Here is a 20,101-nt window from a genome sequence, read left to right as displayed (position 1 = left end):
TATGTCAAAATATTGAAATAATGGGGCGTTTTGTTATATTAGTTTTAGTGTTGTTTAAATTTGCAGTCAGCAATTAATAGAATAAAAATAAAATGTTTGGTTTGAATTTTGCAATTTTACTCAGTGAAAATTTGAATTAATTGAAGTAAATGGATATAGAATGGATGTCTCACACCTTGACTGATCACTGAGGGGAGGGGAGGTCATCTATTAGCAACAGGAGTCTATATAGAGAGCAGATACTTTGATACATTTTTTTTAATGGCAATATTTCCTAGAAGGTAACAGAAGGTATATCTAAATGTTGCTAGAGACTTAGAGCTCCTCTCAGGAAATTGGATTGCTCTTTGGAGTTTATGTGTTAGAAATGATGCAAATTGACACATGCCACACAACATTAGAAAAAGAATGTGAGAAAAGGACATCACAGGTGAACTCAAGTAACCTCTACAGAAGTAAAGTTGATTCATTGCTTTGGTGACCAGTATACCTTATGTTTTTCTGCTTCTTGCAACTGAGTCAGAAGCACTTTTTATTTCTTCTTTTTTTAAGGAATTTATTCTATAACAGAAATCATAGAAAGACATAGAAAGTAGGCCTTCAAAGCATGTCAACAGTTTGTCTAGTTTATTCTCTTACCCCAAAACAGTATCATTTATGTATTTACCTTCCCTAATGAATATTTAAGATCCAGCTGGGCACAGAACTGCAGCATCCCTAGGCAATTTGTGCCAGTGCTTTGCTGTTCTTAATTCTAGAAACTATCTTTGTGAAGCTGAAGTCTTGTTGACTAATCTCTTCTTTACACCCTTCTGTAAAATGATATTACAATTTATTTGATCACCCAAATTTTATAAGACATCTCAAAGGCAGTTGCTTTTATGTATTTGAAGAATGTTATACTGGCTAAACACGGCTTCTTGTTCCAGTTTGTTTCCAGTAATTTCAGTTATTTCAGCCTTAGTTCACAGTGTTTTTACCTGATTTCTGCTCGCTAGCAGCAAGAATACACAGGCTAAAACGATGCCTCTCTGTAAAACCTACAAAGATTTGTGGTTGCTGTCCGTTGTTCAACACAAGTGAAGTATTTGAAAAGCACTAATTAATGCAGAGAGTCTAGAAGAAAATTAACTTTTTCAAACAAACACTTGTTAATATTGGTAGTGTTGGAAACAGAAAAGTGGTTTGCTGTGTACTGGCATTATGTTATTTAGGTAGCCACGATAGCAGTGCTTGTTAAGACTGGTAGGGCTTCAGAGAGAATAATGTCTCTGGATATAAGCAATAAAGATTGTTATGAAAGCAGGAAAATAGGAAACGTACTATCTATCAGGCCACTTTTCTTAAGGATGAGATCCTTTAAAGGTCTTAGCATTCTTAGCTAAGAATCTGTTTTCCAAAGAGGGAAAGTGGTAAAAATTAATTGTTTGGATAGGATAATAGAAACAAAGCATTCTTTTCCCTGGATTCTCCTTTTGCATCAACAGACAGGTAGATGAGAAGGTATTTCGTATGTACTTTATAGTAAGACTTTCCATAACTTCATTTTGCAGTTGTTTTATTAATAAAGTTTCAGAAAACCATGTCACTCAGACACTTGCTTTTGTGGATTGTTCCAAATATAATCTAAGTGTCATAGTTGTGTTCTTGATCTTAAAACATTTACTTGACTAGATCTTCAAGATTATATCTAAATTAAATGGTTTTGTACTGTTGTTTGAACTAGTTATTTTTTGGAATGATTAGCTGACTATATTATAATTCTGTAAAATGTAATTGTTCTGTAACTAGTTTTATTTTTAACCTCTAAAAACAGTCTGAGTTAAAATCCTCTTCCCATTTTTTGTAAAATAAAATGCCTAATATGTGCTAGATTAGAGGTTTTCAGAAAGTGTGATTTCTATAGTAATTGTATTTTCATTAATGAATGAATGATTAAGAAGCAAATTCACAGGGGAGGAAAATGTAGATTTATGAAAGGCAAAAATTATTGTCTGGATTTAATGAGTGAGAATGATGGCATATTTTGTGCGGTAATTGCAACCTGTTTTATCAAATCATATGGTACATAAATGAAAGTCTTTTATTGAATGTTATGCCAAAACAAACTAAGTTAAAGCGGATGTCTATTCCCCTTCAGGTTTATTTCATCTGAAACTGAGATAATAAATTGTTGAAATGAGGCCAGAAAAACAATCAAGATAATCACATCACCAAACCTTAAGCAACTACATATCTCTATTGGAAAGAAGCTTTAATTTCATTGACTAATTAAAATTAATCTGTTTTAATGTTTTATTCACACTATGCCTTTGATTAGGCTGTACTGGCATTATTAAATGCTTTGGCAGTGTTCTGATTAAATGACAACTTGGATACCAATAAAGATCAAAACACAGGAACAGCTAAGTCTTATTTCTACTTGAACACGGTGCAGTAGTTGTTTACTTAAATGTTCAATCCAGTAATTAGTTTTGGTATGTGCACAAGATGATTGTAATCAGCCATCTTTGCAGGTTATGAAGTAGTAGCTATGTTTTGATATTCAGCTAGTTATCTCTTTCTCAGTTAGATAGCAAACCAAAAACTTATTAGTGTAATAAGAAAAAATATTTTACATGATGCTATATTGCTCTTTGGATATTTCACAAAACTATGTAACAATCTTAGAGATACTGCATGGAAAGTGTAAGAAGATTGATTCTTACATCGTACCTAGAAAGTCACTGCTATCCTGTTCTGAAATATAATAAAGGCAACAGTTTCTTGAGACACAGAAAGATTAATCTTCTCTCATTTTGCATTGATGAAGATGAATGGATTTCTAGGACAATTTGTTTTTTCAAATGAGAAAGAAGACTGGAATGTTCAAAGTACAGTTTCCTATTAGGTCATAAATATAAGATTTTAATTTGAAATTTTAACTTCAGAAACTGGATCTGAATTTAGGAGCCTCTGAACAGCAACTTAAACACTCTCCAAGAATAAAAATGAAGCCAGTATGTTACTGGATTAAAAGTGTTTGGGTTCACAGGAGCTTTCTTTATTCGTGAAACAATCATTTGTAGGCTAGCTAGAGTTTCTTACTGGAATTCAAGAATAATGTAATGTGAAATCATTACAGCAGTTACAGCTGGGTGGTTTTTGACAGCCTGAAATTGAACTGGAGCTTGTAAAGATATAAATCTTTATCAGCTGTATCTAAGAACTACCATCACTTCTGTTTGAAACATTTATCAAAATAAGCTGTTGTTTAGGCTAAGAAGTGCTGGGTAAAGATGATATTTTTGTCAGGACATCAGGATGCTCCTGATGAGTATCATGTGATATTCATCTACCTAGTATTGAAAAGTGTCAATAGTAACACTTGAGTAGATACTGAAAATATCTTCCTTCTTTTACATCCACTGGGAAACCATCATACTCTAAAGTCTAAATTTGATGGTGGGGAGGGTTGAACCTGGTAAGTCTTCTCTACCCACCGACAGTCTGTGTAACAACTCACCAAAGTAATTGTGAAGAGAACAGTAAAATTTTTAGCCAGGGTTAGATCGTTTCAATTCTTTTTTTTTGCTTCTGATCTTAACCTTTTCAAATTATTACTTTTTATAAGAAACACAAGTCTGTTTATTAAACTGAAAATTTCATGAGGTTTCTGAAGAATTTCTCTATTATGTAGCAATAGGTGGTGTCTTATTCATGCTGGGGAGCAACTAACCACTATTTTACAAAGAAGTGACTACCAACTCACCCTTATCAATAAGAAGGTGTGTGATATTTAGGTGGACACATGTCCCAAGCCCATGTTGTCAATAGCTACCAAGGAAACAATTCTGAGAAACTTTTGAAGCATAATGTCATGTTGCAAAGAATCTGGCTCTGCAGCCTGCTTCTTAAAATCACCATGTATTTTCTGGCTTTTGAGGCAGTTGGTAATGAAGCCAGAAAAACAATGAATATAATGTAAGGAAACTTCTTTATCAACACTTATCCCCAAAGTTTCATCTGACAGTAATTGTCTTCCTTCTTTAGGTGGACTCTTCACAACCCAGCCAGTATGGGAATTTCTGGTGTTAAATCAGACCAATTAATAATTTTTAGACTGACATAAGCATGTTAAGTATTGCCAAATTCACATCAATTAAAGTATATTTTATTTAAAACTGCATTTTTTATAACTAACTCCCTATCTCTTTCTCACACACACCCATACACATGCTTTTAATTGTATTTATTGGATGAGATGTCACTTGTGGATATTGCAGCACAGTTTATATACAGCATTAGTCCATACCCTTAAAACATTATTTGAATGTCCAACAATACTCTGGCAACTCTAGCATTTAAAATCCTTGATACATTTTCCTAATGTCAAAGTTTACTTTAAAAAGAACTGTTTCACTCAGTATTTCTAAAAGAGCAAACCAAAAATGAGTATTTTAAAATGTTTTAAAACACTTATTTGAGTTTGAAAGGAAACATGAAAAGAAGGTTAATTAACATTAAGGAGTATAAATCATACAACACTTTATTTGTTTAGGTAGGCAGGCAGAATTACGTGATAGGGTGGAGGCAGGATATCCTAGTCATCATAAATTTTTCCCCTATAATTATAAGCCCTAATCAGCATTTTGTGTGCAATTTTCTTTTCCCTTATGCAAACACCCAGCTAAGTTGGTAGTACTCTTTATGCAGTCTAAAATCCTATAGTGGTTAGTGCTAACACTGTTATCTTTGCATGTGTTGCAAAGGCCTAGCTATCTTGAAGAGGAGTATCAGAATTCATGTGCATAGGCTGTTTTCTTAAATTTATTCAACTAAGCCATGACGAAATGAAAAAAGCTTTTTCTATTTTTCTCCAAGTCCTGTTCTAATTAGTCCTATCTGCACACAGAAATCTGGAAGTCTTGGCTATCTGCTCTGAAACATACATTATAGCTATACTACTGCTTTTGTGACCTCGACTCGAGTAGACTTCCAGCATACTTGCTGACTGCGCATGACATTAAACCCTTATTTATGGGATACAGGGTCTTGAAGTCTTCCGAGGTTTCTATGGTCACAGAAGAGAAAGCTGGCTGAAATTAACTGGAGCTTCCTCTCATTTGTGAAGTGCATAGTGCATAAAATGGCAAAATGCTCAGAAATAGTTATGAAGTTTATTAAGATCTCGCCACTCTCCAGATTAACATGGAGTGTCAGTCCGAGGGTCTCTGTCCTGTTTCCTGGACACCATGTGGTTGAGCAGTGCCCTCAGTCATAAAGTAGAGACTTGCTCCAATAGAGACTGGTGCCTGCCTGCATGGATACTTTAATTACTTGTTGCTCCAGCTATCCTTTATACAAAGATTAGTAATATCTGAGAGATGGTATTGTATTGATTGGTATTGTCTTCTGTTGCCCAGCTGAATTTAGTGCCTATATTTGGAGAGACCAGCCTAAATTGTGAATGGACCAGAGTAGAGAATTGGTCACACACAAAGATGGGGCTGAGCTGAATGCAGGAGCCCCAGAACTGATAAATTTTGGGGAGAAGAGGTGGAACAGTTTAAAAACTGGAAAAAAATAATTCTGTGGTGATAGCAGAATGAATCAACAGTAATAATACAAGTTTCTCACTTGGGCTGGTGGCCTTTCTAAGAAAGAAGGTAAATTAGCTGAGCCAATTAGCTAAATAAGCTTAGCTAAACTTAGGGGAAGTCTGAGTAGCCCTGAAAAGGTGCATGGAGATAATTGTTAATACGCTGCATTCTCAGAATGTAGAAAGAATTTTTCGTTTCAAAAGCAGTGAGTAAAAAACATTTGTCAGATGCACCTTTTAAGGCAAAATTGTGAAGACAATTTTAAACCCAAAATTTGTATGCAAGTTCTTCATACGTACCTGACAAATACTTGTTATCTATAACAGTAATCAAACTATACTTATTTGGTACCTTAGGTATCTATTTAGATATCTAGCTTTTATTTTATTTGGCCTCAATACTGAGATCCTTACCAGTGCTTAAGAAAAATATTATGATAGAAGATACATAACTAAATTTGTGAAAGGACATGGCCTGAGAGTTATTTTCTGGAAATGTTTTGTCTCGATGCATTACCATTGGTGTTCCTTCACATTTTCCTTTGCAGACTGTAGTCTTTTTCTTTGTGGAATGTTTTTATTTTTTTCTATTCTTCATTTGTTTTGGTTACTTTTTTCCATGTTGTTTCTTTCTCCAGCTCATCTCTAGCATTGTTGCTGAAGTTACGAGTAAAGTGGAAATTACTAAAGAATTACTTCTTAAAAGTGCACTGAGTTTTAGTAACTGTCATGCCATTGGCAGCAAAGTAATGGTTGGTGCAGCTGGAAGGGAGAACAGGCAATGTTCATAAACCTGTTCTAGAAAGGTTACAGCAATGGTTTGAATAATTCTGTGGCTTATCATTTTAATACAGAAATCTCATTTTATTTGAGAAGAGCACAAGCACTTCTCAGTTGGCAGAGCCTGTTACTGCAAGTTAATCTTGCAGATTTCTATAGGAGAGGGACTTTCTTGTTTGGTCACTTCCTTTGGTCAAGAAGCAGCAAAAATATAGGATTGGCTCAACAGCAGAAACATAAATTATGTTTGAATGTCACATGTATCCCTGAATATGTTTTCATATATTAATAATGTAAAAATATTTTAAACTTTATGACTTTTTTCACTCAGGATTATTTTTATAGAAAACGAGATTTTTTTTTTTTCCCAGAACAATATTTGTTAACAAAAACTAGTCACTTTCACAGAAATGTTACACATTTGTTTAAAAGAAAAACACCTCCCCACTCCCTGTATTTTTTATAAAACATAAATATTTTCTGACTGTATGATCCTGTTTTACAACCAGCTGTGAGTTGGCATTTATCAAGGCTGAATTTATTACATAAAAATATGAAAGCAATAAGTTTCTATAGAGATTTAGTATAAATCAGGTTTATTTTTAAAATAATTATTTAATCAAAACCAGCTGTGTCTTCTAATGCCTGATCATCCAGAGACTAATAGATGAAAGCTAAAACTTGAGTGTAATCAAATGCGAATGTATAGAAAAATCAAATACTCTCTTAGATCACATGCCTGTTTGCAAGTTAATGTCAGATTACAATAAAACTCAGACTTCAAGATTTTTCCAGAGAAAAATAGCATTTAATCAGTTACAGCTCCAAAATGGCATGTAATTAATTGCTTTTCTAGGTCAACAAAGAACAGTAGTCAATTGTATATAAATGAAAATAAAAGCAAAGAATATCAATAAAACAATTCTGAAATGGCAGATCACAAGGAAGGAAAAAAAATCAGCTGGAAATTACATATGACAGAAATACCAATATGTAATGTAGATTTAGTGTTGATTTAGACTTCACTTAAAACTTCATTTCTGTTGAACAAACAAGTGAGTTCAGATTGGTGCAATTGGATATGTTTTAAAGTCTTCCTAACTTAATTTTATTAGAAACTCTAAAAAAGTAGGGCTTTTTATTATTTAGCTTTCTCTCTACCTTGTTTGTGCACCCTTTCTGAAATCATTATATTATATATGTACTATATACAATGTATTATATGTACAACACAAATAGTATTGTATACTTATGTGCATATGCATATCTATATAGCGTTATAACTGACAAATTTCTACTTTTTCTGTCAGTATTTCCTTATCTTGTAGGTTTTCATAGGATATAGAGTAGCTAATAAACAGTAACTAATTTTTAATTTCAGCTCAGATTCACCTAGGTGTGTTTTATTTCATTAGGATCTTTCACCCCAACAGCTTCAATGGACTGAAGTAGTTGATGATCATATTTGTTTTCTCCAGTTTCTTTGGTTTTACAAATGTAAAAAGCAAAACAGATATTCTGTTAAAATAATCAAAATTCATTGAATATATAATTACACATATATAATAAATGTATGTATAGTGTATAGTATATACTAATATATTTAATATTTAACATATATGTATATATTTCTATACATATGTTCTATATATTCTACAGTGTTTGTTTTGTCCCATCTCAAATATAGATAAACTCTACGCTGCTCTGGTGTATGTGACTTGTTAGGTATAAAAATTCTTAGTCTTGTCTTGTCTTAGTTTTGTTATTTTGGTTTATGTTCTATACACTCTTCTCATTACTGGGGGGAAAAAAAAAAAAACCAAAATATTTTAATAATCACTGTTGCTGTAGAATATTTTTGTATAATTGGAAACCATTGATTACACTTCACTGGCTTATGACTTTTTCTTGAAGTACATAGCAGTCTAACTCCCATGCCAGCCTTAGAAAATATTCTTTGATTAGTATGTGTGCAGATAACTAAGTGCCCTTCTTTGCTTTCCTGGGTTTTTATAAGCAATTTATTGAAGGATAAATATCTTTCCTGAAGATTTTTTGTCATCTTTTTCCCACTGGGCAATATTGGAGCAGCTTCTGAAAGTCAGTCATTGTCACTGAAGATGGATAAACTGGTCTGGTCACACTGTGGCACCTGAAAGGGTGAAATAGCAAGAGTTTTGCGAGGTTGGTTGGTTGGGTTTTTTAAGGCTGTGTTTCTGAACAAGATAGTCCCAAAGAATACTGCACTGGTTAACTGACTGTACCAAGCGTAATTATCAGGAAAACTAAGGCTTGGTAACTAAATTGGCTGAGATCTCATGTCATTTCCTTTGTATTCGTGTAGACCTCTACCCTCAGGAACTGAGCTGTGCGTTTTACTTGTGAGAGTAGAAGGAAACGGGATGTTGTATTCTCTTGTCCTCAAGGCTTGAAGGGAGTTCATCTGCAAATTGTTTGGTCTAAAATTTTAAGTCCTGTTGCAAGACATTTGAAAGCGGGGAAAAAAACCCTGTATAGTGCGTGTCTTCCTTCCATTACTTCCTGAGTGCCTTCATTAGCAGCCTTGTAAAATCCTGTGTTTTATCAGATTTCATTTATCTGCATTAAGGATGACCCCATCATGTTTGTCCATTGTCTGCTTGCTCATACATTAACTCACAGCTGTCAAACAAGTAATAGGTGGAGGTCCAGTGGGCTGGTACTTCCTGCTCACTTCCAGATGTACTGATAAGAGTCTTTGCTTGGATGTCTCTCAGGGTTTGAGGGGCTGTCAGACTAAGGCTGAAGGGTTGGTTTTCTCCCTCCCCATATCTTAAACACACATACACACATATCTCAATATTAACAGTGTGAAAGCAAAACTCCAAAAGCCAGAAATACAAGCTTGTTTTGGTACACATTTTCAGTCAGAGTTTCTTGTCCTTTCTTGAGTCTTAACAAAAAGTACTAATAATGTCCTCTTATTGTTTATGAAACATCTAATCAGAGGCAATAAAAGTAATTCTGAGTGACAAAAACAAGAAAGCTACTGCCTTAGAATATTTTGTTATTTAAAAAATTTTCCTTGTTATTTTTATGCACATCGTCATAGCTGAGTAAGAAAAGTAAATTGAGCACTACCTATTCTATTCTACTAGGATTTTCTCCTTGATAACAATATAAGGCTGAAATTTGGTGTGTTGCTTCAGAAAATTTTGTCAACACAGATGATTATTTAAGATTGAGAAATTATTTAATAGACCTGCCATTAATTACAGAGGCAACTGAATGATAATGGGAAAAAAAAAAAAGATACTTTTGTATATATTGACTTGATTCAAATTCTCAAGTAATTTAAAAGCTTCAGATTCAGAAAATGCTGTATCAGTTTTGACATTGAAATTGGATATAGTTAGTATAATATCTAACTAGCTTGCACTGTAGAAGAAAATAATTTTAAAATAAACTTGGCTCTGGAATATTGTACTGGAACTTGGCAGCTCTCTCTGGCTATTGTGATGCTTGAATTGAGCAGCTCAATCCCCACTAGGGTGTTAACTAACTTTATCCATAAATAAATTGAGAAATTATAGGTAATTATAAATGCACACAGTTGGCTCTATATATCTGTAAAACTTCTACAGTGTTTGAAAGTCTATTGTCAAATTCTTTTTCTGGGAATTAGAGGGTGGGGTGTTTAGTGCTTCAAAAATAAATAAATAAGAAAGGGAAAGGGTGTGTTGTTCCTTGATCAATTCCAAGCCCAAGTTGGTAAGCTGAGACTTTTATACACTTGGACTTTTGTAATGGATTGACTGGCTGAGTATATTTATAGGGAAATGTTAAATACTTAATATTTGGCTGGAAATTTTCCCCAAAGATATTGATCTTCCAAGGTGTAATATGCCTTCTACTTAAATAGGTATGTATCAGTGGTAATAATATTTGTGAGAGTCCCTCATAAAATTCTGTGTGTAACAGAAGTAGAAAGAGGTGAACTTCTGTTAACCTTTTCACGGTACACCCATGAGCAGATATTTACATTTTGGAGAAGTACACAAATCAATAAATTAAAGGGTTACTTGGTGCAAAGTGATGTTTCCTATTATTGATACTTATTACGGCAATGAAGACATTCTATCCAACTCTATCCTGGAATGTCAATGTTGTTGGTATCTCCATGTGAAATGGAGAGACTCCATTTGGCTCGTTGGGGAGTCTGTTGCTGAAACTCATCTGAAGAGGAAAGACAAAGCAAATGATGGCCCAGGAGGTAAAAAGGCAAGGCAGGCAGGGAGAAGCTGGGTGGTTAGGTACAGATCGGAAGTAGGTGTACGATCTAAGCCTAAAAGTGAGAAAAATGTCATGGAAAATAAAGTTTTTATTGAACTTTTTTGCTTATATATAAATTGTAAAATATTTTAAGCACTGACTTCCTTGTTTGATCCAAGTTTATTTGACTTCAACACGTAATATTTTAGCTCAGTTAAGGATATAGGATTTGGTCTATGGTTTAAAATAGATGTAGAATATATCTGGTAATGGAATTTTTTTCTTAATACATCTGTTGAAACAGAAGATACTGAAATTGTCTTTCCTGGTGGTCAATGCCAGGGTGAATCTTTTCACATTTTTGTGCTGTAAAGACAAAAACCTATTCAAAGACAAGGGTTTTTTTTCAGCATATTACCTCCTTCTGAGTCCCAGAAAGTATTTAAAAAGCATGTATTGACTTAGCAAAACTTGTCTGAGATTAACAGCCTGCTGTGCTGTTCAGGTTTTTTTTTTCTTTGTAGCTGAAATGTCAGATACACATATGAATTCAAGTCTGAGCTTGCAGAATAGTAGTATTCAGCAAGAAATTGAAGTCTGTGGAAAACATTTGATCCATTGATTTTGTGGGATTAGAACTAACGAAAAGTGATCTGCAAGACTTTCAGAAGTATTCTTCCTACATTTTCAGCAGTATGAGTATGAATCAGACCTATTTCCGCTTTTTCTTTTCTTTTTTTTTTCCTAGATAATTTTTTTAAATGACAGTGTGTCTCAGTCTACTTGACAGATGAGTATGCAGATATCATCTCAAATGAAACCTGTGGTAGTTTATTAGGGTAGAAGGAAACAGCTAAAAACTTCCTTGATTGTTGAATGTTCTAGATGCTCTTTGTAAAAATGGACTTTATCAAATATTAATCAGCTCCATCCCTTATGTGGCTGATGACAAATGATGAAAAATAGTTGGACCTACTCTGGACCTACTTTTCATCAAGTTTATATATGGTTTCTTGAGGGGAAAATTAAAAAGCAAATCTCCTTAAATATATCCAGTCAATTACTAATAGATATCAGATATTACTTAATAACTGGACTTCATGTAATGGAAAAAATAATTAAATCTTTAGAACAGAATTAAATGTATTTAAATCTGCAATGGGATTTTATTTGTAGTGGTCAGTTTCCTGTCGCTTTATGGAATTGAACAGAATAACTAGACTCTATAGCATGTAGTACTACATAAAGAGGGTTGCTCTTTAACATTTTGTAGGGAGAATTTGAAGAAAATTTGGTGACTGTTTTAAAGATGGGGAGAAAAATACAAAATGCAAATGTTTCATTCAATTTATTCTTGGAATAAAACAGTAGACTTTTTCATTTTGAAATGACCATTTCCACTTTAGAAGTCAACTTAAGTTAAAAAATAAAGGAAGAAAAGGGGGAAAATTTTAAATTCATCAAAACAAAAATTGCAATGAAATGTTACATCTTGGATTACGCTAAATATTTCAGGTAGATTAAAATACACCTTTCTACCCTGCCCCCATTTGGACATATCTTTTTTAGAGCTGAAAGGTGTTTTTCATTAATGTCAACCCTCTACCAGCCAGAAACTGCTGTTGCTGTGATTTTGAGAGTTTTGGTACAGAAGACTGTAATACAGTTCAATTCATTCTTCCTTGAGACATCACAGAAGATGGTTTATAGGCAGTTACTTTTCTACTTCCAAAAGCCATAACCTTTTCTTTTCAATTACTACAGCAGATCTATGGGTGGATATAGGTTACCCATTACCATGCGTTGGCATTAGTATTTCTAAAGTTTGTTTTGTTTTATTTCCTCTTTTATTTTCCTCTTCAGCTAGAACTGTTGCCTTCCTTTACATTTGGCTGATTACAAGCCCTGGACTAAAGCCATCTGGCTTAGTAGCAACCCAGATAAGGTTGGCAAGTAAGAATCTTTTGAGCAAATGTCAAAATCTGTGGCTGCTCCCTCAGTTGAGAGTGTCTGCCTGCAAGTCTGTCAAACTGTCTTACAGCAGTTTAAACCTTTTCGGTGTCATTATTTTCTCCTTACTTACTCCTTACTTACAGCTTTTTTTTTTTTTTTTTTTTAAACTTATGGTGATTTTTAACTCCTGATTAATAAGTGGCTGAAAGAGGTATTTATAAAAATAAATCTATTTCTATATGTTAAAATGATACGGTGTTTCTATCTAAGTCTTTGTGAATACTTTTACAACCTGAGAAGATAGTGACTTGAGCAGAAGCTTAATGGGTCGTCAAAGAGAACTTGGGCATTGCAAAATATGTGTGATATTTAGGTTAAATAAGAAATAACTGAATAAATAATTCAGTAAATAGCATCCTTGAGGGAATTAACTCAAGGTCTTGGGGTAGAAAGCTGTACTGCTTATATTCATGAGGTTAGTGTTTCATAAGAATCATGCCAATTTTGATTCACGTTTGTATTGCTATTTTGTTTTAATAATTTGTTGCCACTTCTTGATTGATTTAATTTTTAGTAAGCTTGATTTAAGTGTTATTCATGTAATACTTGATTACAATAGTACTTTTTAGGTTTTGAATTTTTTAATTTTCTTGTTTTCTATGAAACTCTCATAAGCCCTAGAGAAACTTTTCACAGCAATGTTCACGTGCCCAGAAGGTCAAGTATGCTTCCCACTTATATATTTTCAGGCTCTATTTCCAAATTAATACTTAGCTTCTTTACACAATAATGATCATGATGTGCACGTAAAAACATGTTTTAGCAGATACTTAGCAAGTCTTTACACATGATCCATATTTTAGCAATGCAGCCAAACAGTTTAAAAAAAATGACTTCAGGGAAAAAATAGGTTATATAGTAAAGGCAGAGAAACAATAACATCTTCAGTTGCCAGCATATGTTTATACTGGGTGGGCTATTGGCACAAATAATCCTGAACTCTTTTATTAAGTGCATTTTTCCTGTAAATTCCCTGTGGCATGTTATATTTTAGTTGATAACCTACCTAACCTGTCTCTAAGGCAACTAGGCTTGCTTTTTAACTTCTAAGAGGGAAAATCATAAGACATACATGTGGATATGCTAGAAAAAGACACATCTGTAAGGAATTTAAATACCCACCGACTTTTCATTCCTATCTTACTGTATGATTCTTCTTTCTTATACATAGGGTCCATTCTTGTAGATCTGACTCAGTTGAATAGACTAGTCGTATGAATGAAGACTTTATCAATGATTCAGTAGAAAGGTATGCAAGGGATGGAAGGTGAAATGGAGTAAGCATTTTAAATACTCGATATAAGGGAACTTAAAGCTCTCAGAATTTGATGGAGGTCACCAAGAGATCAAATCAAGACACAGCAAGTATTACCTAGAGAAAATGTAATGGTGTTACACTGGAAAAATCTGAAAGTTCAAAGGCATCAGCAAGACCCTGGTGCTAAAATGGAAAAGGTTTTAGATGAACAAGCAGTGTATTGTCATTTTAAGGCCTCTTGGAGGAATGGTCAATTTATTATGAGTAAATAAATGTATGATATGATTTTATTTAGAATTTTACTGTTACTCTTTTTTTGTAGTTTTATTTTGCTGACTTTGCTTTCTCTCATACATAAAAAGAAAGACAGACTTAGGGCATTTATAGTAGGCATTTACATCAGGCAACTTCTCCAGCATTTTCTAGTGTAAGAGAAAATAAGGGGGAAGGGCTTCATGTTTTTAGCTATGCAGGTGTTTGGAGTTTTTATTTTATTCATGTCATCTTCAAAAAGCTGTATTAGTTTCTGAGGTGCTGGGTGCTGGTAAATTGGAGGGTGGTAAATTTATAGACTAGGTGAGTTTGTCTTGATGTAACTCTCCTGCAGAAAGGAGTGCCATCGGGGAAATATGCTATTAAACTTCTCTATTAAACAACTCTATGAATTTCACATACTGAATTTCCTGTTGGAACTGAGAAAATCATGTTAATAATTATATCAATGATTAGAAAAATCGTTGAATGATGACTAGACAAATAAAGCAGTTTTTGCATATTTACAGTGAAAGCTCTGCAATGAGATAATTGTATTTCAGTGCAATGCAGCTTATCCTCTTTCTGTTCCAGAAGGTTACTGTCCCCGACTGTCATATCTGTGAGGAACTGAAGAACAGTTTAAGCAAAGAAGTTCATTTTTTTTATTCAAATATTTTTACTAGTATACAAGGAAAGACAGTCTCTCTTTAAACTTTATTTGTTCCCCTTGAAAAGTTTAGTTGAAATTCAAGGACTAGACACATCTTCTGATGGAAGAAGGCTCACAGAAAGGGTTTTTCTAAATTACATTTCATGGTTAATTTATCTTTAATGAATACAACTGAAGAAAAACTGGGGCCTTAGCTGTTCTTAAAATATGCCACTATAATACACTACCACTGAATATTGCCAAGTTTATGAGCTGCCAAGTGGTCTTTGTACTCACGGCTCCATGGAAAAAACATTGATTTCATGCCATATGATGACATATAAATAGGAAGGCCTGTTTCCTTGGAGGATATAATTTTCTTTTAACTTGAGAGAATATTTTATCATCACAGTATCACAAATAACTCTAAATGTTATCTTGCACTTCACGTCTGTTTCTTTGTTTTTGTCTTCTGTCTTTTTTGATTAATATGTTCTCCAGGGCTTATTGTGTGTATGCATCTCATTTATGCATGATAAAAATTGCTGCTAGATTTAATTTTGATTGTACAGCTGTTTTCAGTCTTTACTTCAGTTTCCTTTGATTGATTCATTGCTTTTCTTCATTTGGTGCCTTGCCAAAAGCCAGATATTTCTGTAACCCATATAAAAAAAAAGTGCTAGTATATGATTAGGATATGGTCTTGTTCCACCCTTTTATATCATCACATAGTCTACAGACATGTTAATTTAAATAAGGATTTCCAAATGGGTATAACTGTATTTTTTCTTATCACTCCGTTCCTCCCTACACCTCAACAACTCCTACTTCACATATTCAATGAAAGATATTGTCCGATGATTTATAAATTATTGCCTGTTAATTTCTGAGCATCTGGCCTTCTTAACCTACTTAGTGCTCACTTCAGATAATTCTTTTTCTCCAAATCCTTAATTTAATTAGAATTTGGATGGCAATGTAGATAAAAGAAAAATTATGTCTTTAAATATTTAATATAATTTATATCCCCTGAAGTATTTTTCTTAAACGTTGCCATATTTGAAACAACATTGCTGTTCTGAATGCCTGTATTTGTAAGCTTTAAAACTTAAGGATGATTTTCATCCCATTTCCCAAAATGTGTTTACTTTTTGTTGTTGGTGGGTTTTTTTTGTTTTGTTTTGTTTTTTTTTCTTGGGAGAATGTTCCCTCATGTTTGAACATACTAGTTTAAAAAATGTTTGGAGACTCAAAGATTCAATACTGATGGACTGTTGAAGTCAATTGATTTCTTAACTTTTATATATATATATTTAAACAAAGCTAGGCAATTTAGTTATCTTTTACTGAGAACCAGATAATGCTGTTTATTTTGTCTTGTGATCATTTAAATGAATCATGGTAGCACAAAGTAACACGCCAATAATATTGTCAGCGAAACATGGTGTATACAGTTCCCAGAGATTCATACTTAAAAAAAAAAAAGAAGCCCATAGAAAAAATGCTTTTATTGACAACTGCGACTCCAGATTCAAACTGATATTTCTAATGCACACTAAGAATGTGTAAGGTTAAAGTTATGGTTAAGATATTTTGCCCCCAAGTCACAGATGTTAAGTCATATATGTCTTCAAGCCAGAAAAAAAATTGCTATTCCTGCTGTAAGAATGGCACAAGGAGGAAAGACAGTTGGTTTGGGATTTATCTGACCAAATATTGACATCTATAATACAGACACTGTCATCAGAATTAGTCATCTGGGTGTTCATTTATAGGCAGAAGAAAGAATTTCTATGGTATGACTAATCTCATTCTAAAATTGGTAAGAGAAAACACACCCTTTCAGTGCTCTCCATTGCCTATGAAGAGACACCTATGAAGGGCTATACCTAGCTCAGGTATAGCCAATCTGTCTTGAGATCACCATTCAGCTATCCATATGTACAGAGTGTAATTGAAGTCAGATGTGTGTATATACTACTCTGCATAAATAATACAGGGTTCTATTTTGCTGCTAAGAGTAAAATCTAATTAGATTTTGTTTTTATATTTTATTACATTTTCTTGACCTGCCAGGCTTCTTGTCCAATAAAAAAACCCAAGGGCAACTCTTCATGAACTTCTTAGAACCCTTTCTTAAAATCTGAATTAAAAGTACTATTATCGTAATTCTCATTCTGTGTTCCTGCTAGGTTATGAAGTTCAGGCTTGTTTTAGCTGGCTGATATAAACTTTGGAAATGTATAAAAAATTTTACATTAAAGCATCTAACAGCTTGGTGGAATATTGTTGCTCCAGAAATTTATGATCAATGATAAAAAATTATTAATGCAGGTAAAGCTGATTGTGATGAATGCCATTACGGTCAGGTTTGCAATTTTCCCCCTACATATTTGGGCTGTCTTTAGTCTTTATTTATTTAAGATTTAGAAAATGACATATGTTTATTCTTGAAAAAGTTGAAGAACTTCAGCTTTGTAGCTTTGTGATGAAGTAAATTCCATTGGACAGAGGAGACCACATCTCTGATTCCTTCAAAAGCCATCCTTGGAGCAATTTGCTTAGAGGCATTGAAAATAAGCACGAGGGACACAGTGAACAAAAACAAGACCTCAGAGCTTCCCATGGGAAATGTCTTTCTTGTTAGGTCACACAATCAGTCTCTCTCTTGTGTATTAAATATTTGAATCTTTTCAGCACAGAGACCCATTTACCACAGAGGGGAAGGAGACTAGTCCTGTTATAGCCCACTGATAGCTTATCAGTTAGGAGATGTTATTTCCTGGAAAGGTGCTCTAATCAGAAGGTGATTGTACAGAGATAGGTAGTTTTTACCATTTGCAACTGTTTTTGCCCTTCTTCAAGGCAAAATCCCTAACCTAGAAACCTGGCTACCTTTGTCTTCAGTTCTCGGGTTTGAACAATGTACAGTAACAGAGCAAAGCTCTACATAAAGACTGTGAAGAGAAATAGTCATTTTTTGAGCAGCATTTATGTTCAGCAATAAGCTCACTGTATGAGATAGGAGTGCAATGAAAAGAAAGTCTCATGCAATTATATGCATACTCCCCTTTTGCAATGGCATGGATTAGCCTAGATAACTTCAAATTAACATTTACATACCAGATTTCAATGGGTCTTTTCAACTTCTAAATTTTTAAATATATTTAAATAGTACATATACAAATATGTCATGGAATGCTTGAAAAGATTGCGTTTTTCCAGTCCTTCTGATCATTCTCTTTTATGGAAAGCAAACAAAAAAACCCACCAATACCTCCATTTCAGATCTGGAAGTAGTCGGGTGGTACAACTGAACTGTGACCTCACAAATATGTGAAAATTCAGAGGCTTACTCAATCACTATGTCTGTTCTTCCTTTTTAATTCTAGCACTGTTTTTCCTTCTTGATAAGTATGTAAATAAATAACCTACCTTCCCTATCCAGACCTTCCACTGTCCTCTTTTGTATATGCATTGCAATCAGAGAAAAAGATATGAAAGGCAATTTATCATTATCAAGTAACATTATCAAATTGTGCCCAGGGTTATCTAGGACTATCCTGTTCTGCAGGGAAAAACACCTAATTGCTTAGTATGGGGTTTATTCCACAGTGTCTCAGAAGAATACTCAGGATAAATAGAAATAAGAGCTTGTCCTTTCACTTCTTGAGAAGTCCAAAAACCTGGAGAGCCTGTGTTCGGGTGCTTATGAGGGTAGCCAGTCCTACCACTGGGCTATCTTAGTTCTTGCAGATAGGCTCCTCCTTTCATGCCTTCAGAAAGTTATGCTCATTTCCTTAAAAAGAGGGTCAGAGGAAAAGAAGGTCTTGCAGATCCTTTCATTAGGTGATGAAATAAATCCTGTCTTGGCACCGGAGGAGGAATTAGTGTAATAATACGTAACATTTCTTCTGCTGATGTTCTTTGTGGAGTCAAAATCCATTAATTTAATGAAACTAAGATTGCAATTTTATAATACAAATAAGAAGAATTATGAAAAACAGAAAGATAGTGTCTTGATTTCAATTTCAAAGGCAAACATAAGTAAAAAATAAAACAGCTTCTCTTAGGAGCAGTTCCAGAACACACTAGGTGGTGCTGTAATCCCAACAGCGATTGCCGAATATGCTTTCCTTGTGCTTTCCTACTGTCAAGGTGTAACTTGTTGCAGTTAGCTTTTTATAGATTTCCTAATACTTTTGAAATTGTAAATATTTCCTGTGTATTTTAAGATGTTGTCACTGATCTTTTATTTGGTAGGAACAACATTGCATGCTTTTATTTTTCATGTTTTGATTTTTGGTCTAGTGAAATAAAGTCCAATAGATTTTGATTCTTATTGTACTTAGGACCCAGGTTTTGAACATGGGGTTTCCTTCTGTTGTATATTTTTGGGAAAATTCTGGATGTCATGCCAAAAAACTTCTAACCATGAACATTGTAATCCGTGCTTGCATCTGTACCACCACTTTACCAACATCAGTGACAGTGAATCACACTGCACATAGTCCGGAATAGGCATATCAGAAGTGAAGGAGAACATATCAGATTTAGCTTCCCACTACCATCCATGTAACAGTCATGTAGCCTTGTAGCCCCATATATAAGGTGTTGCCATTGCTAGAAAAATGCCACAGGTCTTTGTGTTAAGATAACAGCATGAGCCCCAGGTTTATCAGGCTCTGTCTGGACCTTGTCTCGGTCTTCCTGGAAGTTTGTTTTAGCTTGTTTAGCTGTTATGGCAATTACTTAATGACAAGATGACCGTGAATGATTTGTTCTGTCTTTTGCTTAGCTTTGTGCAATTTTATGGTATGGTGCTTATTGTTATGTTATGTATATATTTTAATAATCGGCAATAATATCATAAAGTTATTCTATGTAGAATGAATTATGTGTGACCCTGGAATAAAATGTAGAGTAGAGGGGACAGGGGATGACAGTGGAAACCTTTTAAATTATACTAGAGGCCCCGGTGCTGTAAACCACTCCATGTAGTTGGCCATTGGTCACCACAGAAATGCAGCCTTGGGACTGGTCAAAACCAGTGTTAGGGATTGCAAAGAGAACAGGGAAGTATCCAATATGTTAAAACATGCTATATATAGCAAATTTGGTTGTAGTGTGGAATTGTAAACCAGTGATATGAGCAATGTGTAGAGCATGTTAGAAAGCACATCAAAATAGTTCTAAACAGACCTTAGAGGGGAGGAATAAAAATTCAACATCACATTCCTCCTAAAGAAAAGCAAGCAGTCATCGTCTTCCATTGTAAGCCTTTGTCCTCTCCCAAAAGAAGGGTGAGATAATA

Source organism: Calonectris borealis, chromosome 4 (assembly GCF_964195595.1).
Source record: "Calonectris borealis chromosome 4, bCalBor7.hap1.2, whole genome shotgun sequence".
Taxonomy (NCBI): domain Eukaryota; kingdom Metazoa; phylum Chordata; class Aves; order Procellariiformes; family Procellariidae; genus Calonectris; species Calonectris borealis.
Note: the sequence above shows the minus strand (reverse complement) of the source record.